A 22,381-nucleotide genomic window follows, 5' to 3' on the forward strand; every position below is an offset into this window, starting at 1 on the left:
TGTATCACTAGGGTGGTGGGGATTCAATTGTTCGCAACGCAACACAATGTGTTGTGACGTTTCCTTTGCCTCACCACACACCGCACACATCACCTCCATCGCATCGTCCCATTTCTGCCTCGACATCTGCGTCCTCAACACCCCAGCCCGCGCTTCGAACAGAATCGCACTTGCTGGCAAGTTGTCGTGAAAGTGGTCCTGGGGAATGGTGTGTTTGTTTGACGCGTACAGACGGAGAGATGGTTTCGCCACGGCCCTGTCCGCCCATCTTCTCGTTTCCCTAGCTACCACTCACTCCTGCAGCTGTTTCCCGCTCAGGCCGGTCTCCTTGATGTTATTTAATACCGGTACCGGCACCTCGTTCTTGTGGCCAGTGCGCGCACCCGCTTCTTCCACCTTGTGGCATCACCTGCTAACAGCATACACCGGTGAACCCGGTGTACAAAGAGCGTATCGCTAAGCGAGCATGCGCGGATCTCGAAACCGAGCTTGACCATGACCTCTCGTGCCTCAAATGAGGGACAGCTTAAATCCCCTGGGACTACCTCATTTGATCTTGACCGGTGGGCACCCAGAGCCAGTCGTCCCACCTACATTTGTAGTCTCTCCATGTACTGCCGGGTGGCTGATGACAGGCAAGTCACTGCGTTAGTAAACGTGAGCACCCGAACGTGCCCCATCTTCCAGAGGCTCCTGACAACCTCCACCCTGCTGAAGGACCAGAGGATTCGGGCCCGCAGGATGATCTGGCTGCGCAGTGCCTTTCCGCGAAGCCCCCACACAAGTGTCGCCAAGTAGTCCGGAGCGGTGGTCTAGTCCACACCAAGGTACCGGTACGTCGCTGCGAAAAGGACCGGCTTCCCCTGCACTGTGAGCGCTTCTCCATCTGGTAGTGCAGTCGTGTCGCCCCAGCGAAGTATGGCAGATTTCGGCGCGCTGAACCTCACCCCCAACAGCTCTGCGTGTTTGGTGCAAATGTCCAAAAGTCACTACATGTCCGAACGAGAGTCCGCTTTAAGGCCAATACCATTAGCGTACATGAGGCCAGGTAGTCGCTCGTTGATCGTCCTCCCCTTCTCCATATAGGTCTCGTCAAAGCCTATTGTACTTCTCTCCAACTCTGCCTCCAGATAGCGCAGAAACAGATGAGCAGCAGAGGAGACAAAGGGCAACCCTGACGGAGGCCCCGTTCGACAGGCACCGGCTGGGAGCAAATGCCCTGCCATTCCACTACCACTTCTGTGTCCGCATAGAGGCCCTGCAGCAATTCCACTACCTCCACTGGAATGCCCTTATCCTGTAGTTTCTTCCACAGCGTTGTGTGGTCTACCCTGTCGTATGCTTCTCCACGTCTAGGAAAGCAGCCCGAAGTTCCCGCCGTCGCTGGCGCGCCACCTCTATGTACTGGGTCAGGACGCAGCGGTTGTCAGGCAGTCGTCTGCCTCTGCGAAAGACGATTTGAAGCTCTCCCGGGGCTTCCTCTCGTTCTGCCCATGCCTGCAGCTGTCTCCGAAGGATCTGGGATAAGACCCGGTACAATACCGCTGTGACCATGAATGACCCGTAGGCCTTCCAGCTGCTGCGATCTCGGATGATGTTCATCCCTTCGGGATAAACAACATCCGGCTGCAGTTCCACCTTTTGAGCACCTGCCCCGTCACCAGAATGACGTTGAACATTTAGGCTAGCTTGTTTCCTTTTCATTTTTTTCACGGCGGTTTCGCAAGCAGAAGGGAGGGGGGCTGGAGAGATAGGAATGGACAAATAGCAGCAGCGTCTTGCAGCGCTGGGGGAATTGAAATCAAAGCCCATGAGCACACGTACATTAAAGGATTACGGCTGTTCAAAGGAGGCTACATTTGAAACGCGCTTACATGTTCATATTAACGGAAATACTGCGTGTTGAGACGAAGTGCCACTATTACTCAAAGGCATTCGTACAAGTTGGAGCTCGTGGCTGCGAATTAGGGCAAGTTTTTTTGCATTATTTTGAAGACTTGTAGGAACGAAGTAGAAAACGTGACGCCGTCCCTCCAACTAAAAGCTGTATTGCCCCTTATGTGGTTAGTTTAACTCTTCGCGTTAGGAGTGAAGTGTCCCGGTGCGCACTATGCTTCAAAACACCAGCCCCCAAATTTGTAGAGAATATTGTTAGTTTGCTCTGCGAAACATCCACTCAGTATTCCCTCCTCGGAAAAAAACTTCGTTGCCGCAATTACCTAAGCTGCATGAAAGCAGGATAGTTGTTTGCCCGACGAAATTGTTCCAAAATCTGCCGTTTACCAGATCACGAATGATACCTATTTTGTTAGGTCACAACAAAGCTTGCGACAACATTCATTTAGTGATATGTAATTGTACACGTTATGTCTATTACTCCCGCTATTAAAATGTCTGGCCAAAAAATGTTTGTGACAATCCCTGCACTGGCGATGCCTCACCGCACCTAAAAACAGTCATTTTATTTGTTGGACGTACGCTGCGATTATAGACGGCTGCCCTACTGCAAACGCTGACCACGCCATAACCGCGTTTTTGGTCGCTGACAAAATATGAAAATTTCAGGTTATCCCCTTCGGGTTGTCTAATCATCCCGCCACTTTTGAGCGCGTGTTTAACGACATCCTGCTCAGTCTCTGACAGGTTAGATGTTTATGCTACTTGAAGGACATTGTTACATTTGCTCCTAACCTTGGGACATATCTTAGCCATCTAGAGCAAATTCTGAAGGACTTACAAAATAATTTCCTGTAGCTACACCTTAAGGAGCGCCATTGTGGGGGTCCACAAGCTATCGAGTTTAAGACACGTTGTTTTGAAGGACGGCGCTCTTCTTGAGCATGCTACGCTACGAGGTGTTTCTGACTTGCCAAAACTGACCACTCTTATAGTCCACCTCCATCAGTGAAGAAGAATGTGTCACCATCATGTGCGATATTGCCTAAATCCCGCTTCTACATTACCGACTGTGCTGTCGATACTGGCAGAGACCATGGGGCCCTTTGCCGGCGGGCGTCTGTGAAGCATATCACCAGGACACAAACTGGTGCTAGTTGGTACATTACGACATAAAAAACAGCTCGTTAGAGGACGACTAAACAGTGGGATTGGGTGCAGTAGAGCCTCATCTTGTCCTCGTCTTCTCCGCAGTGTTTCTGTATTTGATGAATTAATCCACTTGCGTTTCCCGTGGGGCTCTTCGCGTCCTGGAAAGGACATCCGCGTGATATATAGATCAGGCCGCAAGCAAAAGGATGAGGATGCACCAACTCATTCACATGTTGGTAAGGATACAGTTTAAATTCCCGTCTTTGAGTCTACTCTGATACTCTAACAATTGATGACATGGCGTACCAGCGAAAGGCATCCCTTTATATGTTAAATGTACTATACTTCATGCTTTCTTCTCTAGGCGCATTCCACCGCTCTCTATTTATTTAATGGACGACAGGCCATGCACTTCACCATCCCTGTTGGGCTTTCTTTGCTTCTTCGAGTGCTTGCTTGAGGTCCTTTTGCCACTTGTTTCTTACTATATGTGCTACCTTGCACACAAACGTAGAATATACCCACGTTAGCAAGCCATTTTATACGATTGACTTGTCTTGTAGAACCATCTCAAGCACAAACAAAGCCGCGTCAGTTGTGGCTGCATTATGTTTTGCACGGTTGGGTTTTCGCAGTGAATTTTATTCACTAAATGCTTATCCTCAAGAAAAGGCAAACGCAAAGAAACTCACTTCGCGGAGGCTGCGGGATACATGACGGAAGGGCACTTGCTGACCATGCAGAAGACAACAAAAATAAATACCACACCTAGAAGACATACGAAGTTGATGGCAGTGTTTTAATACCAGGAATATGCAGGAGACCCGTGCTCTATACTTTATGGGAAACCGACACACACACACACACACACACACACACACACACACACACACACACACACACACACACACACACACACACACACACACACACACACACACACACACACACACACGCACACACACACACCACAGATATGCACACGTCCGCGAACACATGCACATACGCATGCACACACACGAGCATGAGCACGCGCACGCACACGCACACACACACATACACACAAAAACACAGACACAGGCACACGCACACGCACACGCGACCACACACACACACAGTGGCACATTTCGCAATGCGGATCATGGTACTTTGAAAAAATGCTAGGTAGCTTATGTATTGGAGACTACATAAGAAAATTTGCGCTGCTTGCGGTGGTGTTGCAAGGCTTAAGAAACCGTAGAGTTGGAGGCGGTTCTCCGTCCACCCGAGACCCGGATGTTACACCTCACATGAATTTTCAACGTTACCGCTCAACGTTCTTTGTGACTGGCCGGCACGGATCGTTTTATCCGAAAGGCTTTCAGATCTCTACGAACGTTGACCGTATTAGCATGTGCTGTAACCGGGGGCAACCAGCTTCGTGAACTCTTCGTCTGAACGCGAGGTATTCTTGCCTTCCCACATCAACGCGAAGCTGCAGTAATTTGCGAAAAAACCTACATTAAACTCATTTTATGTCGGTTTACGAGCACTTTGTTGGCACTTTCTTCATCCCGAACGAACACTTCCTCTTTGGTTTGAACTTTATCGAAGATCAGTTTGACTTTGTCTTTGTTTTCTCGATTCAATTTGCAGTTGTCTCTCAGCTTTTTCCTGACATTACACACCTTTAGGAAAAACTCTTCGCTAACCGCAATGTTAGATCTTTTGTTTGCTGCAATTGTTAAAAATTTTGGATTTGTCTCTAGAATGAAGTAGTTGAAAATCACAGGCCCGGTTTTGTTTTTCTTATTACCGCCGAGTCTGTAAGTCCTCTCAATTCCGGAAATGTTAACCCCAGGCGTATTTTCAATGACTTTAAACACATATTTCATTTTCAAGGCGTTGTATAATCTCGTCGTATTCTTCACTAACACCGTAGACAATAAAATTCGAATGCCTACTTCTGTTTTCGAGGTCGTCAACCTGCCGTACTGGGTTAGTTACGGTTTGATTGAAGCGACCAATTTTTTCTTTTAACTCTACTACCCTACTCTATATGTTAGACGGAGCGTCTAGTTTAGCGTAAATGGTTGCCTGATAATCTGTTGTCGCTTTGTCCTCCTGTTTCCTTTCTTTGATATCTGCAGCTATTTTGCGCACGTCATTCATGACTTACTAGAGTGGGGCGGTGTTGGTTTCTTTATCTCTAGACAATAGTACCAATCTTTCAAAGAAAGATCATAAGCAGTAACAAGTGAGCACTTGCCATGAGAATGGCAGCACTACAAGAAAGACATTGCTACTAGGAAATCGTTTTTAGTATTGTTTTCTCGCGTGATCAAGAATGACAAAAGGAATGCTGAGCGTCATGCTCTCCCCGATGCAGTCTTGCCCTGTGCCGATGTTCGATACGCAGCTCCAATTTTATATAACTGGTATCAGTTGTATGTTGGTTGTCGAAGTGAAGCAGACGGGCGTGATTTCCTTCCACTGCATCCCGGTGAAGGATGCGCCGGGCAGCATACGCACATTCTCGGTTCCTGCATTGCCAGAAGAGGGACGATCTCACATAGGAACTGGTGGGAAATTCTGGTAGCAGGCGTTGGGAACGCAAAAAACCAATGACCGGAACCAGAAAGATGAAATGGTTGGTGAGTGTCATGCTCTCTGTGGTGCCGCCTTGCCAAACATTTCGCAGACGTGCTCGCGCAAAAAGCCAAGGTAACCAGAGATCACTGCGGAGACCAGCTTTCTTTGAAGGCAAGCACAGACAAGGAGGCACGTAGCCTCTTTGAAAGTCTTGAGAGGCAATGAAGGCACGCTCCCAATCGGCAACGCAACGTACCAACAGGATGGGGCCACTACAGCGGCCACTGTCGAGGTGCTACCATTTGCTCTCGACACAATCTTGGGAAGCAACGTTTTTGAGTTTATTGTGGTTGGCTGGTTTTTTCAATGAGGATAGAGGGTCCTTGAGGTTCCAACATTAGGCAGGTTCCGTGTTTTTTAGGAGTGCAGGACCTGTCCTTTTCTCTGCCATTAAAGACCGATATATACACGACACACCTTAAAGACGGATATATACACGACACACGGGATGGAACAATGCGCACAGACAGGGCGGTAAATTTAAACTACTCTTTTACTGTAGGCGGCACATATTTAAATTCTCAAGGTATATAAAGCAACAAGAAAATATGGAAATATGTTAAGAGTGCAGGCGGTTATCGTCACAATCTGAGACAAAAGAGTTACAAATATGCAATGTCATTAGAGATAATGCAATGCGATGCTTGCCTTGATGGGTCTTAGTGGATGTGTTACTGAAGCAATGATTGCATTATCTCGAAAAAAGAATGCGTATTTTGGAAGCCGCGGCCCCACAATCAGAATATCACCAGATTCCATCAGATTATCATCAGAATATCAATATCCACAGTATATTCTTCTTTTATTGGGCAACTTGCAAATCTCCTGCAGTTCTATGGGGGATAATCATCAAAATCACCAACATGGAAAAGTAAATTGTGTCTTCAAAGGCATTGAAAGGAAATCAATATATTATTTAAATACTATACTCTATGCTAGCTTTCACAAAAATTTCATGGGAATTTCTTGCATGTTGTGTATATATTTCTTGATATACCGCATTAAACAAACATGTAGTTCACAGGTAAAAATCATTTTATCAGAGTGTTCTTTCTGCCTGCAGTGATCATTAGTCATGGTTTACGCCACCTAAACTATCCTATTCATAGAACCACTTTGGCCAGAATCCATTCTTTATTTAAAGAAACTTAGTTATTGTCGTGCTTCGTTTTATTCATTACTTTAATATACTTCCACCATACAAACGACGGGGCTGCTTGTAAAGTAATAATCTCGGAGGTAAAGTTGTTCATATAGCAGGGACGAAATAAGACAGCTCGCGCCATCTTTTTTTTTCTTTCTTCCTGTCTTGTGAGCACGTTAACCAGCAAGTTAAATATGTTAACCAGCAAGTTAAATACCAAAAGATACACGCAACCCAATTGACGTTTTACTGCTGTGTCCTCGACCCCACGCATGCGCTGAAGCTTTCTTGGCGCTGTTCTAATTTCGCAGCTGAAATGTTTGTACTGGAAACGTTTTATGTGCTCTAAAAGAGTTATTTATTCACGGCAGCAGAGTGCGCTTATTTATTTGGCACTGATAGCGTACGCATGATGATGTGAACTGTGGTAGCTTCTCTAACTTAATTGTGCAGTTGTCTTTCAAAATACCCAAGATTTTATAACAAGATGACTGTGAACTGGAACTTGCGCATAGCAATACGAACGTATTCTCTTAAAAAGAAGAAGCTTTGGGCGGGCGTCGCTTCTACGGGATCGGTGATGGCAGCCATGTAAACATTGTAAATGGAGCTCGTTCGCTCATCTTTTATTTTCCTATAATTTCTGGTGGAGTGGGCAGGTTCATTCCAATCATGGCCTAGCATCTCACTGTCTTGTCATGGGAGCAATCACCGAAGCTACATGGGCCGCGTAGGGCAGCTTTAGCCCAACCACGAGAAGCGCTCGAAGATGTCCTCCGCCTTCCATCCCCATCGGCAAGGGATCCAGAACACCCGAGACTAGACATAATGTGAGCCGCCCAGCCCTGCCGAATATACCGAGAAACCTGCCCTTTTGCCGACCGTTGTTCCCGGCCCCTTCGTCGTTTCTTATTGATCTTCGCTGGTGTCAATGTTTGGGGACCAGTCTTCAGCAAGTCCTTCAAAGGCGTCCGCTAAGGCAAGTAATTCTTTGTTTATAATCATCTCAGCATCACCACACCGGTTCATTCAGTGTGGGCTTGACAGGTCGGTCAATTGCGACGACAAAAAAATTTCGAAAGACGACGTTTACGAGTGAAGTGCAGAGTATCGGTATTAACCTACCCTCAGAAAAGAAGAAGCTGTGGAAGGGTGTAGCTTTTTGCGGCGCGCTGAAGGCAGCCATGTAAAAAACGTAGATAGATCGTTCGAATCTGTCGTGGTTCATGTGCTGTGCCCCATAACAATATTTCTGTTCGTCATTGATGGGAGCATGGCAATTGAGCTCAGGTATTCAAAAATTACTCAAGAAGCGGGGTCAGCTTAACGGGTAAATAAAAATTAGGCCCTGCTTTGGGTCGGTAAAATTGTAGTCTGAGTGCGAGTCCTAAATTCTCGAATATGTTAGGTGTTCCGGTTACTTGTAGCTGTCAGTCATCGGTTGAATTCCGTATGGAAGGCTCTGTGTCCGAACCGCAGCGTATATTATTTTGTTCATGCAAAGACTTCGATTTTGGTGTAGTGGGAGATTCCTGATTAAGGTTTACCACAATGGGATTATTAACTTACGGAAAAATCCTGACCCTTGGGCGTTTTCATTTTTTATCTTCACAGGAAAGCATCCACCGCTGCCTGGATGCGTGTTTCTAACACATCGGTGCACAGCGAGCGCACACACGTTACATGTGGGAAGGCAACGCGCGCTAAAGCGCCTGCTAAAAGAGGCCGCCGATGGTGTTTTGTGGCGTCTAGGTACACGTGTGGGTATCGGCGCTTACAGCCAGCACCCGAGCGGTACCAGTATCTTTCCGTGGGCTAATCGTATGGTCACACCGTGCCCCCTTCTGGAAGCAATGCTGCAGAAGGAGTCGTGTCGACATTTGTCTTCCTGCATTTGTTCTTGACCTAAGAAACTGGGGAGCGGCTTGATGCCGAAGAGACTCTACTGCGACTCTCAGAGCCGGTTGCACGCCTGAAGGCATAAACATCCCTAACTCTACTAAAGGCGGACGGCGGTCGCTAAAGTAGTAAAGCCCTGATAGCCATCTTCGGCCTCTGTTGAAAATAAAGTGCATTCATTTCTTCCATAGCCGCATCTTTTCTGGGCGGTGGATGGGCCTCAGGCACTATGCCGCAAGGACATAAGCGGCTCTGGCTAACGGGGAAGGTCATGCTTGTAATGAGCTCCAACACTAAAACCAGTACTCGAATTATGTAGGTAATTTATTCAATCACTTACCTTTGTATGATTTATTAAGCCTTGTTATGATGGGGGTTGCTATGTGGCTTACCAGTGTAGATCATTTCTGAAATCGTTGCCGTTTAAATCATTTTCTGGGATTTAAAGAAGGTCATAATGATTTAGTAAGTGTCTGCGAGAGTGAAAATTTGTATTTTGCTTAATTTCTCGAATGCAATATCGCGTTGAATAAACGTAACCCCTCAACCAGCCGCATTCGCCGATACGAATATTGTTACAAATGAGTCTCCACTCTTCTTGTAGATATGTGGAACACTTGAGAGAAGCGCTCGATAGGGAAATAAGGAAGATAGTTAAGTTGTAAGTAGCATGATAGGGAGGGAAATGAGGCAGAGAGGCAAATTCGAGTGAGGAAACCCTAAGTATGAAAGGTACAAAAGTTAAATATCTTGTGGTGTGCGATGTTGCCGAGAATGTTCAGTGTTAATCGGGCCAGTGTTAGCATCACTACATAAAGAGTTGAAACTATAGTTGTTTTGCTGTAGTTGCATTAGTTTGCTTTTCAAGGCATGAAACTCCGCATGAGGTAGTGGCTGTCGCATGGTGTGACCGTTATCGATACTTTTCTTGGCATGTTTCATGACGACGCATGCATCCGTCCTAACACTTTATTTCAAAGTTATAGCAGCTTGCGCAAACGAAAGACCTTCGTAATCGCGGCAGGAAACAAGCCTGTCTTCCTGGAAGATCGATTCCTTCAACTCTCTTTGACCTTTTAAAGTTGTCTTCACGCGAGAGCATTTTTCTTTCAATGCCCAGCAGTCTAGCACGAAAAATGAATGTGGGTGTTCGAATGCGCCGCAGGCTATTAGCCACCTCCTTCCCCCTCCTCTCAGGGCCGCCCTGATGTGATCCACAATGGTTTCTAATATATGCCATAATGTATTACGTGTCATTTAGATGAATCTTTGAACAACCTTCAGCATTAAGTAAGTGACGAGAACATCCGAGTAATTATCACCGTAAACTAATTCTCACTTTTTAGCAAATACCGCATATCTGATAGCGGTATTGATAGCACTGATAGCTCTGTGTCCGAACCACAGCGTCTAATATTTTGTCCATGCAAAGACTTCGATTTTGGTTTTGAACGTACCAAAGGCCCTCACGGGCTTTGATGCGCGCTGTAAAGGGGGATTCCTGATTAAGGTTTACCACCATGGGATTATTAACCTACAGCAAAATCCTGCCACTGGGCGTTTTCATTTTTTGTCTTCACAGGAAAGCATCCACCGTTGCCTGGATGCGTGTTTCTAACACATCGGTGCACAGCGCACACACGTTACATGTGGGATGGCAACGCGCGCTAATGCGCCTGCTAAAAGAGGCCGCCGTTTTGTTTTTGTGGCGTCTAGGTACACTTGTGGGTATCGGCGGTTACAGCCAGCACCCGAGCCCCAGTGCGTCACCTTTTCTAATTTTTCCATTCCCATTTTTTAAGGTAATTTTACTTACTCTTTTTCTAGTAAGGGTGATTTGATAAGCTTCAGAATATTGCCACGAAGCATGCATTGGGTTTGTTTATTTGTGTTTTGCTTTTACCGCCCGGCTGCGCCTGTCTGTGTTATCTCCGTGCCAAGGGAAGCGCGTGTTCCATTCTTTCTTTCTGTGCTGCATGTGTTATCTGTTCAGATAGGGAGAGCATTCCGATCTAACGTGAACATCCCGGAATAATCTTCTTGCATCTACAATGTTCTCGATGCGAATCGACGGTTCCAGAACCACGCGCGCCGAAAGATAAAAAGCCTGCAGAGCAGACGCCGGGGCATTCGATTCTGCGAGGCTCGCCGACGCACGTACGTCACTTTGTTGACCACTGCTTCGCCGCCTCTGTATTCTTTTCAGTTGTTAGGGGAGCACAAGTTCGCTCCAATAAACTTGTTTCTTTTCCAAACAACTGCTTCGTCCTTGGCTACGTGACATCTGGTGGAGGTGCTGGGTACGCACCCTTCATGCCCACTACAACCTCTGGAAGCCGCCAAGCCAGTCCGACAAGAGCCAGCCTCCGCGTGCAAGATTTACCACCCGAGTTCGGTCTGCTACCGGAGAAGACGAAGAAGAAAAACGTCGCAACCAGCACCATGCTCAACCAAGCCAATCCTCCTGTCGTTCTGCAGCAGCCACGGGAACCGCCATCATTCCGAGGAGCCCCCGCAGAAGACCCAGAAGAATGGTTGGAGAAACTGGAGCGCGTCCGGAAATTCAACAGGTGGGACGACGCAGAAACGTTCCGGCACGTTTTCTTTTACTTGGAAGATTCGGCTCGCACTTGGTTCGAGAACCACGAGAGCACCTTGACAAACTGGGCTCAGTTCAAAAGCGAGTTCACTAAGACCTTCACTACCGTCGTGCGGAAAGAAAGAGCCGCCCTTTTGTTGGAAACACGCACGCAACACCCCAACGAAGGTGTCGTGATCTTCGTTGAGGAGATGAAGCAGCTATTTCGCCGCGCGGACCCCGAAATGACGGAAGAAAAGAAGTTGCGCTTCTTAATGCGCGGAGTGAAGGAGGAACTGTTTGCTGGACTTGTCCGTAATCCGCCCAAAACCGTCGCCGAATTCGTGACCGAAGCCAGCACCATTGAAAAAGCCCTCGAAATGCGTGCTAAGCAGTATGACCGCAACTTTGTTGGCGCGGCCAATGAGAACGACTTTGGCAGCACGCGGATCCCGGCCGACAGCCTACGCGAGACTATCGCGCAATTGTGAGAGAGGAGCTGCGGAAACTTCTCCCAACGCCGCCGCAGCCCCAAGTCGCTTCCCTCACCGACGTGATTAGAGAAGAAGTGCAACAAGCGTTGGGAACTTCTACGCCATCCGAGGTACCCCGAGAGCCACAAGCTATGACATACTCCGCGGCTGTTCGTCGACCCCGCCCTGCTCCAACACGCCGTCAAGAGGCCCCGCCGTACCGCCGCCCACTGTCACCCGCCCGACCCCCGGTAGCCCGAAACCAGACGCCGAGGAAGACGGACGTATGGCGAACTCCCGATAACCGTCCTCTGTGCTACCACTGCGGAGAGGCCGACCACATTTACCGTCGCTGCCCATACAAGAGACTCGGACTGCGTGGTTTCTCCGTCGACGCACCTCGCCCTCTCCCTGGCCAACGACCACGTGAGATCGACGAGTATCTATCTGAAACCAGCCGTGGCCCAGCGCGTTTCAACCGTTCGCCGTCGCCCTACCCATACCAATCGCCGAACCGCCGTAGCAACGCTGACTTCGCCCGTGGGAGGTCCCCCAGCCCACGCGGGGGAAACTAAAAGCAGCAACTTCTGGAGGTGAAGTTGCTCTACTGCGAAAAACCGGAAACCCTCCAACGACGCAAGGACTCGCCGAAGACAGTGATTCACGACATGCCCTCATCCCGACGACCCGACCTAACCCTGATGAGACTCCCGAACACGACGACAGCTATACGCCGCGACGCTTACCCGACCTGACCGAGACGTCCGCTGAGAAGACGTGGACAACGACGACGCACAGTGCCCGACCGTCAACACGCACAAGCCGAGATGCGACGCCCCGACGCACCCGGAACTCGAGGAAGGCGGCATCCGACGTCAAGGTGTCCATCAACGGTTTTGATGTAGTCGCCCTCGTAGACACGGGAGCCGACTACTCCGTAATGAGCGGACCATTTGCGTCTAAGCTGAAGAAAGTTATGACCAGATGGGACGGTCCGCACATACGCACAGCAGGAGGCCACATCGTGACGCCAAGTGGAACGTGCACATCGCGCGTCACCATAGATGGCACGACGTACCCTGCAGTGTTCGTCGTTTTGGCCAACTGCTCCCGCGACGTAATTCTCGGAATGGACTTTTTGACAGACAACGGCGCAATAATCGATCTCCAGACGAAGTCGATAACTTTTTCCTCCGACCACTCCATGACGCCGGAATCGAACCCCGAACACCGTGCAGCTGTAAGGATCGCCGATGATCACGTCACCCTGCCACCCCGCGCAAGCTTGATGATCACCGTCTACTGGGAAGGTGCTGCTCCCGACGTCGACGCTATCGTGGAGAGTGACCGAAGGTTGCTTCTTGACCGCGGTGTGTCTGTCGCAAGAGGCATTGCGCGGTTTAAGCAGCGCAAATCCCACGTTTTGGTCACCAATTTCACCGAGGAGTACCAGCATTTAAACAAGGGCGCTGCAATTGCGTTCGTCGAAGAAACGCAACAAGCAAGTGACGTGATAGCAGTCGCCGACTTTGAACGCGCACCCGACGATACCTTCAAGCTTCCGCACCCCTTCGACGTGAATCCGGCGCTACCGCAAGAAGAAAGGAACAAGTTATTGGCTTTGCTGCGTCGCTACAGCGAGTGTTTTTCATCGAACTCAAAGTTACGTCAAACACCTCTGGCGAAGCACCGGATAACCGAGGATGGAGCCCGACCTACCCGACAGTCACCGTACCGCGTCTCTTCCCACGAGCGCGAAGCCATCCGGACTCAAGTCGACGACATGCTCAACGACGACATTATACAGCCATCGAAAAGTCCGTGGGCTGCGCCGGTCGTACTCGTGAAGAAAAAAGACGGCACACTGAGGTTCTGCGTTGACTACCGGCGATTGAACAAGATCACCAAAAAGGACGTGTACCCCCTGCCACGAATCGACGACGCCCTCGACCACCTCTGCCATGCGAGGTACTTCTCATCGATGGACCTGAAGACCGGCTACTGGCAAATTGAAGTGGACGAGAGAGATCGAGAGAAGACTGCATTCATAACCCCGGACGGCCTATACGAGTTCAAGGTAATGCCGTTTGGGCTATGCACGGCACCAGCAACGTTCCAAAGAGTCATGGACACTGTGCTAGCTGGCCTGAAGTGGCACACCTGCCTCGTATACCTCGACGACGTTGTGGTATTCTCCCGGACTTTCGACGAACACCTCGCAAGGTTGCAGTCAGTACTCGAGGCCATCCGTACGTCGGGGTTAACGCTGAAGCCTGAAAAGTGCCGCTTCGCGTACGAGGAACTGAAGTTTTTGGGCCATGTCGTCAACGCCGCGGGAGTCCTGCCTGACCCGGCGAAAACTTCAGCCATAGCGAACTTCCCAAGGCCGAAAGATAAGAAGGGCGTGCGCAGATTTCTTGGACTGTGCGCATACTACCGGCGCTTTGTCGCAAACTTCGCACGCGCTTGACGAGAGATAGCACCGCTTTCAGCTGGGAAGACGACCAAGAAAAGGCATTCTGCGAGCTGCAAAAACACCTGCAAAGCCCGCCCGTGCTCGCTCATTTCGACGACAACGCCGAAACGGAAATACACACGGACGCCAGTGATATAGGCTTGGGTGCCGTCCTTGTCCAAAAACAAAGCGGGTGCGAAAACGTAATCGCCTATGCCAGCAGTGGTCTGTCGAAGGAGGAGAAAAACTACTCTGCCTCCGAAAAAGAGTGCCTGGCTATTATATGGGCCATTTCAAAATTTCGCCCATACGTGTATGGCAGACCGTTCAAGGTTGTAACAGATCACCATGCGCTGTGTTGGCTCGCCAATTTGAAGGACCCCTCTGGCCGTCTTGGGCGGTGGAGTTTGCGCCTGCAAGAGTTCGACATTACAATCGTCTACAAATCCGGCAGGAAACACTCTGACGCGGACTGCCTGTCCCGCGCCCCTGTCGACCCACCACCACAAGACTCCGATGAAGACAGTGCGTTCTTCGGGGTTGTTACGGAGAGCGACCTAGCCGCCCAGCAGCGTGCCGACCCCGACTTGCGAGTAATGATCGACTACCTCGAAGGACGAAACGTCGCCGTGCCTAGAGCGTTCAAGCGTAACTTACCAGCATTCAGCCTCAGAAACTCCGTCCTCGTGAAGAAGAATTTCAGCCCCGGAACAAGAACGAATTATCTACTTGTCATCCCCGCAGACCTTCGTGACGAAATTTTGGAAGCGTCCCACGACGACCCGTCTTCCGGACATCTCGGCACAGCTCGCACTATTGCAAAAATTAAGGCGAAGTACTTCTGGCCCCGCCTTACATCCGACGTCACCCACTACGTTCGGAGTAGCCGGGACTGCCAGCGACGAAAAACGCCGCCGACAAGACGCGCCGGACTTCTACAGCCGATCGCCGTCCCGCGGAGGCCCTTTCAACAAATTGGAATGGACCTTCTAGGCCCGTTCCCGACGTCACGATCGGAGAACAAGTGGATTGTCGTAGCGACAGACTACATGACGCGCTACGCAGAGACCGCCGCTCTTCCGCGGGGGACTGCACAAGAAGTCGCCAAGTTCTTTATAAACCAAGTTGTGCTGCGACATGGAGCCCCTGAAGTCCTAATCACGGACCGCGGAACGGCCTTTACCGCGGAGCTGATGCAAGGAATCTTACGCTACAGCAACACGGATCACCGAAGAACGACGGCGTACCACCCCCAAACGAACGGACTAACAGAACGTCTGAACAAGACGATTGCGGATATGCTGTCCATGTACGTCGACGTTGAACATAAGACTTGGGACGAAGTCCTCCCGTATGTCACGTTTGCGTACAATACAGCGACGCAGGAAACTACGCAGATGACACCGTTCGAGCTTGTCTACGGAAGACGACCGACTACGATGCTCGACGCCATGCTTCCGCATGTAGAAGACGACGACCTCAATGCCGACGTCCAAGGATACCTTCAACGTGCGGAGGAGGCCCGCCAGCTCGCTCGAGTTCGTATAAGGGACCAGCACCTGGTGGATGCCGGCCGCTACAACCTCCGACGCCGAGACGCCGAGTACCAACCAGGGGATCGTGTGTGGGTTTGGACTCCCATCCGACGACGCGGACTGAGCGAGAAACTTCTGCGACGGTATTTCGGACCCTACCAGATTCTGCGACGTGTTGGCCAACTTACCTACGAAGTGATCCCCGATGGTGACTCCGGCACATCACGACGACGTACGCGGCCCGAAGTCGTCCACGTGCTTCGCTTAAAACCTTTCTACGAACGATGACGAACTTTTATTTTCATTTTCGGACTGTCGCTTATGTTAGCATCGGGTCGATGCACTCTTAGAGGGGGGGTAATGCCACGAAGCATGCATTGGGTTTGTTTATTTGTGTTTTGCTTTTACCGCCCGGCTGCGCCGGTCTGTGTTATCTCCGTGCCAAGGGAAGCGCGTGTTCCATTCTTTCTTTCTGTGCTGCATGTGTTATCTGTTCAGATAGGGAGAGCATTCCGATCTAACGTGAACATCCCGGAATAATCGTCTTGCATCTACAATGTTCTCGATGCGAATCGACGGTTCCAGAACCACGCGCGCCGAAAGATAAAAAGCCTGCAGAGCAGACGCCGGGGCATTCGATTCTGCGAGGCTCGCCGACGCACGTACGTCACTTTGTTGACCACTGCTTCGCCGCCTCTGTATTCTTTTCAGTTGTTAGGGGAGCACAAGTTCGCTCCAATAAACTTGTTTCTTTTCCAAACAACTGCTTCGTCCTTGGCTACGTGACAATATTTTACGTTTGGGGCGCACTCTATGTTAAATTTAATTACGTTTAAAATCGCTCAGGAAGAGGCACATCAGGTGGGGCGACATGCAGTGAAGCTTTAAAAATACGCTCTTAGAATCAAACCAGTGTCCTCGGGATGAACTGCTAACGCACCAAGCACATCGCCAAGGTGGCAGATTAGAGAAACAAACAAAACAAAACACTTTGTACACTAAGCTTAAAAATTCAGTCTTGGCACTCTTGGTTTCATTTTTGTAAACATATAAATTTAAGTGCATGTAAACGTTTTTACAGCTGTTTGAAAGGCACTACAAAACCGTTAACACAGAATTTAGGCTTTTAAAAAATGTGTTAGTTTTTTTAACTTCGCTTGAGCTAAGTTTTCAAGATTACATATTGTCAAATTGTTGCTCAGTATACATTAACTCCATGCAGGCCAGCATTGAAGAAATTTTTTCTTAACAACTCAATTGTTGCTGCTAAGGAGCGAAGTCTGCGAATGTGCTGGACGGACAAAGTGTGTACGCTCGAGAATCTGTAAACACGAGTGTCTTGTACAGCATGTGCACCACAAAGAAAACAAAAATTCCTCTTTGATAACTTCACTGGGTTCACCTTCTCAGTGCCTATATTATTTGTAAGTGTCAGGATATCGTTTGTGTTGGAAGAGAGAGTGGCTTAAGAGGCCTTCTTTTCACTTTTCATCCAGCTGGATGGTGGTGAGTTCCACAGTGAACTTAGCCTCTTCTCTTCACTAAACGGTCAGGGACTGGACATTCTCGTTGTAAGACGAGGAAGTAATTTTTTGAGCAAATGCAATATCTTAAAAATGTTTTGCTTAATTCTTGGAGCGCTTCAGACATTGAGTGTGAACGCAAATGCTGGATTGCCAAGCTGCAAAGTGTTTGGCACCCTTGGCCCAACGCCCGCATCTTTTGTTGCTCGTGACTCAGCCTTGCGCACTTCGTCAGAGCTACCACTGATCCGGGTGCCGTGATTTGTGTGACTGTTTGTTACCAGTACAGCTTCTGCTTAGTAGAGCGTGTGGTTGGGATAGTTGGTATTTCATTTTAAGGTTGGAGGAACTGGGCGTGAGAGACAAGACGCAGCCCGTCCTGTCCTCTTCTTATTGTTTTGTTACTCACGCGCAGTTTTTCCAACTGTAAAAAAGGTTACGCACTTATAATTCATGTTTGAAGACCGCAGCATTAATGCGGCGCTTTATATGAAATTCTCTCGAGGTGCAAGAAAAGCTTCTAGCATTGCTGCATATACCAACACCGTATGCGTGACGAAATCGGCTTGCTTTTTATTATAGGAGAACAAGCATGGTTATTGCAAATAAAACTCTGCGAACTAAATACATCCCCGCAGTCTAACCTTATACAGTAAAATATGAGGGGATTTCTCCTCACCTTCCTGAAACCGTTTTTAGAGTAGACTGTTCTCACATAGAAAGTAAATAATTCTTCGAAATGATTACACCGTTTCAAATTTACACCGCAAGAAGCGAAATTCACGCAACGTTGCGGGACTGCTGTACGCAGGACATGTTGGGACGCTTTTTCCTCGCTTGTTTACGGTGTGCTCCGAGAAAATTTTAATTTGGAAAGCAATGGCGAGTACATTCATGTGGGGAAGTGTTTGTAGATTTTCAAGACGCGAAATAAAAGCAACATCACCGCATAACAAAATAGCTTTTAAAGCGCCGATGATTAGGAGTTTTGGTTTTAAAATATTAGTGGATAACATGATTGTAGCAAGTAAGATTGCTCATGCAGAAATTGTGTTGACTGCCTCGCTTACTTTACAGTCGCGGGAACAGAGACAGCCTAACACGATACCATCAGGGAGTCTCATCAAGCCCAGCCCTCGGAAAGCGCCGCTGTCGGAAGTTTTTCCTTTGGTGTCCAAAGCATCAATAGATGCAGGAATTCATTTTGACCTTATTCATTAATTACAATTGTCTCCTTCTTGCCTATTCTGGAGGACGCAGACTGTCGGTTCTACACTAATAATTAGAAAGCAGCTATTGGTACATCGAGATAACTCATTGTCGCGAGGAGGTACGAGCACATTAAAACAGGGTGGGATAGATGAAACGAAGGAAGCTGAGTTCATGCGCGATTATCGGATATCTAGTTTATGTATCCATAGATTCCACAGCGTTTTGTCTATCGAGAGAACAGTAATGTTTTGCGGCATGTAGGATATTTATCGCGGTGCTTTTTGCGCGCCATTTGTGGCAGAAAAAAACGGACATCAGAACACTCAAGTTTCAGTTTAGCGTAGCCTATGGCTCCCGATACCACGGGGCCACTGTACACATAAACTACGGCTTTACGGTGAACCATGTAATGAAGGATTGCGTTGGCTCTTTGAGTATTGCGCTGGTGGTGATATAGCGTCGGCATTTGAAGTCGCGTCCACTGCTGCTACAGCGGCGAGTTCATCATGTGAGCGAACATACGTGGAGATCCCAGATCGATACGTCTCTGCGATGACAGAGCCATCGCAAAAACGTATCTATCCGGTGTGCTCTGCGTTCCAAATATGAGGCGGCCGAGAAAGTGTGATTACATCCTACGTTGCTTCCACCGGGAAGTAAACCTGGTGTCCGTTATTGACGAAGGCTGCCGCGAGGAGACATGATGAGAGCCCGAGAAATTTCTAAGGTAAAGTAAAGGGGTGAGGAGAGATGACATGGGAATGCTGTGGAACTCCGGTGGAAGCGAAGAGGAAGAAACAGTTGTGCACGTGCTACGCTAATCCGCATGACATTGTAAAATATATGGACAGGCTACTTTTTTTCCAAATGCATTACAATGATTTTAGATAACATTGCTGTTTATAAATGTAAACAATAAGAACGTAAATATTGTCACAGAATCAAGTGAACAGGAGACCGCAACCACGGGGACAACCATGATCGAAGAAATAATGACTGCAGCTTTGCTCAGGAAACCCTGAGTAAAGTTTGGTTCGTAGTTGAGGTGAATAGTGTCGTCGTGGTGGGTGGTGAAGGACCAGATGACAAGACGAGGCAAGTAGGTGATGAAGAAAAAGAAGTATGTTTACACTTATTTACAGGAGCCGACGAAACATAGCACAAGACAAAACGAAAACTGAATTTCAAATAAAAGGCTCCGCAGCGCACAAAGGCGGTATCGCGGCGCGATCCCCGAGGGGGGCCCGGAGGCCAAAAAAGGTGCTGAACCGCCGCGCGGTTGGCGAGGAATACCTGGGGCTCTGGCCCCCAGAAACCGCCACGGGAGCAAGTCTTCATGCGAGCGCTCGCAGTCGCAGCTCTCGACAAACTCGTTGAAGCATGCGCGAGCAGGGCGCAAGCAATGCCGCCTCCCCACAGCAGCGCACATGCCTATAAGTGTTTTCACCTCCGCTGCCCCCCTGGCCGTCCCCGAATGTCAGCAGGACAGGAAAGCCTTCCCCGACGCCGAGTGAAAGCCGCCGGCGAGGCCCATACAAAGGGTTGGGATTCGCTGGCGTCAGCAGAGGCCACCCCGACATTCCGCCACCGGATGGGGAGACAAAACAAGGCCACGAGAAGGGAGGGGGTCATCGTCAAGACGGGGTTTATCGGCGCTGTCATCATTAGAGCTCCCCTATCAAAAGCCTGTGTGAGGACTGCTTGGACTACTACAGGCACCAAGACAAAGTGATTACAGCGCGGATAACCCAAACAAACAACAAACAAAATGCGAAGGATATTTATTGAGGACTCCATGCATGCAAGCGCGATTTACACATGCCAGCAAAGCACATAGTGAAATGCTACATGAAGAGAAAAACAAATGATGCATAACACGCCCGGGGCACATCGTGCAAACCAGAGAAGTACCCGCGTGCGGGATACAACAACAAGGGGAAAAGTGACGCTCACTCGCGAGAACAAGGGAAGGAACAAGAGAAAACGGCAGCCAAATGAACAACTTAACTGCAAAATAAAGCAACAAAACACAGGGTGCACTTCGCCCAAAGCACAGGGAAGAAAAACAAACAGGAGTAGAATGAACCACGCACAAGCGTTCAATCCGTTCACCACAGTTTTTCCTCCCGCCATAGCACACTCGGATTAATCGGGCGCATCTTCGAGGTAAGAGTCCACGTGGTTGTTACACCAATCGCGATGTTCGGAGTTCGCCGAGGCGTGAAGTGATCCGACTCTGAAACCCGTGGGGGACCTCCCCACTGTCAGCGCCACACGCATGACCATGATCCGAAGGTTTAAGACGCTTCCTTTCTCATGCACGCGTTTGACACTGCCCCTTCCAGCGCATGCAAAGTGGCTCTCCGCTGCCCGGTTTTCGACCCTTGCTCTCATTTGGGACCCTCGGTTTACTGCTCCCGCAAGCAGCAGTTTATCAGCGTTCGATGCTGTGAAGCTGCGCCTAGACTTAGGAGACCCCAACAGCTTGTACAGCGCAACACTGGAGCCATTGTCACAGCTTGTCTACGGCTTGTCAACGCTAATGAGCGCTGGAGGATCTTTTTTAGGACGCGTACCCGCCTGTGCGGACGGCGGCTCAGTGCCGTCCAAGTCCATGTCGCTCGTCGGGGCATCACCCGTCTGCGTTAGCCCGCTGGACACCGCCCCCCCTATGCCTGCCGGGTCTCCGCCACCGCAAATACGCGCGGAAGCTACTGCCGCTGGAAGCCCGTTTGAGCAGGAACGGGCACGATTCAGCAAAGATCCGCGATCAGTGCGGCGGTTAACCAGATTCGACGCAGCTGAGCCTCGTCTACTCTTAGGGGTACCGAATATGTCACCCGCCGAATTCCGCAAGCCTCTATTGCTCCCGGATAGTGGCTCGTCGGAGCAAGGGAACACCGGCGGGTATGCCTGGGCCCGAGCACAAATCTGTGCGGACGAGAGCTGCATGGCGCGCAAATCCGGGTCTCTCGCCAAGGCCCCACCGGCCGGTGTTCGTACTCTGCCGTCGGCCGTCGTGCCTGCTGCAGTTTTACCACCGCAAACTTCGGCGGCAGCGTCTGCCCCAAGTGAACCATTTGGGCATGGCCGGTGGTCGTGATACGGCAGAGGTTTTAAAGCACCCAAGCTGGCGTTAGCGTTCTGACCGACCGCCGTTACCTGTACCGCTGAAAATCTCAGCGGAGGCACCTCAATATTGCCCGGCACATTTACTTTCCCAGGACAGTCGCTGTCCAAGCCCGCCACCACGTTTCCGGCGCATGCAGCCGCGGAGAGCGTGCCTGCCTGGCCCATGGCCTGGCCTACCGGCCCTGCAACCCTTGGCTGTGTAGCCGAGGAGCCGCCGACCATACCCCTCGACGGGGAAAGAACCGCAGAGCTCGCGGTCGCGCCTTCACGGGAAGCTTCTGCCAGTCAGACAGATTTCGTCGGCCTGGTCAACTGATCAGGGTAAAAATTCATCTCAACAACGCAATTTCGTTCACTACGCTGACGCCCAGCTTGAATGGCTTAGCGGGGACACTCGGCACACCTAGCCGGCCGCCCACCTTGTATGGCCGTCTTTTAAAGATTCGGAAACCGCCGCAGTGACCAGTCACGGCCTTTCAGCTGCCTCGGAATCAGCAACTTCAACCCACCGTTCCCTCTGTGGGGGTGGAGTGGCTTCGCGATCGAGATAGCGGTAACGGCGGCAGTCCGTGGACGAATGTGTTGTCTGACCACAACTGCAGCATGGCAGCACAACGTTCTCGTTTCCCGGCCGCCCCCAGAGTTCTGCTTCGGCCAACCTTAAAAGCCGCTCCAGCTATCGCGTTTTTGCGCGTTCGGCCTCCAGTTCTTTATCTCTAGTCATGGTGGGCTCTGGCAATAAGGATGTCCC

This window comes from Haemaphysalis longicornis, unplaced genomic scaffold (genome assembly GCF_048455015.1).
Source record: "Haemaphysalis longicornis isolate Haplotype H1 unplaced genomic scaffold, Haemaphysalis longicornis Haplotype H1 scaffold_13, whole genome shotgun sequence".
NCBI classification, from domain to species: Eukaryota; Metazoa; Arthropoda; class Arachnida; order Ixodida; family Ixodidae; genus Haemaphysalis; species Haemaphysalis longicornis.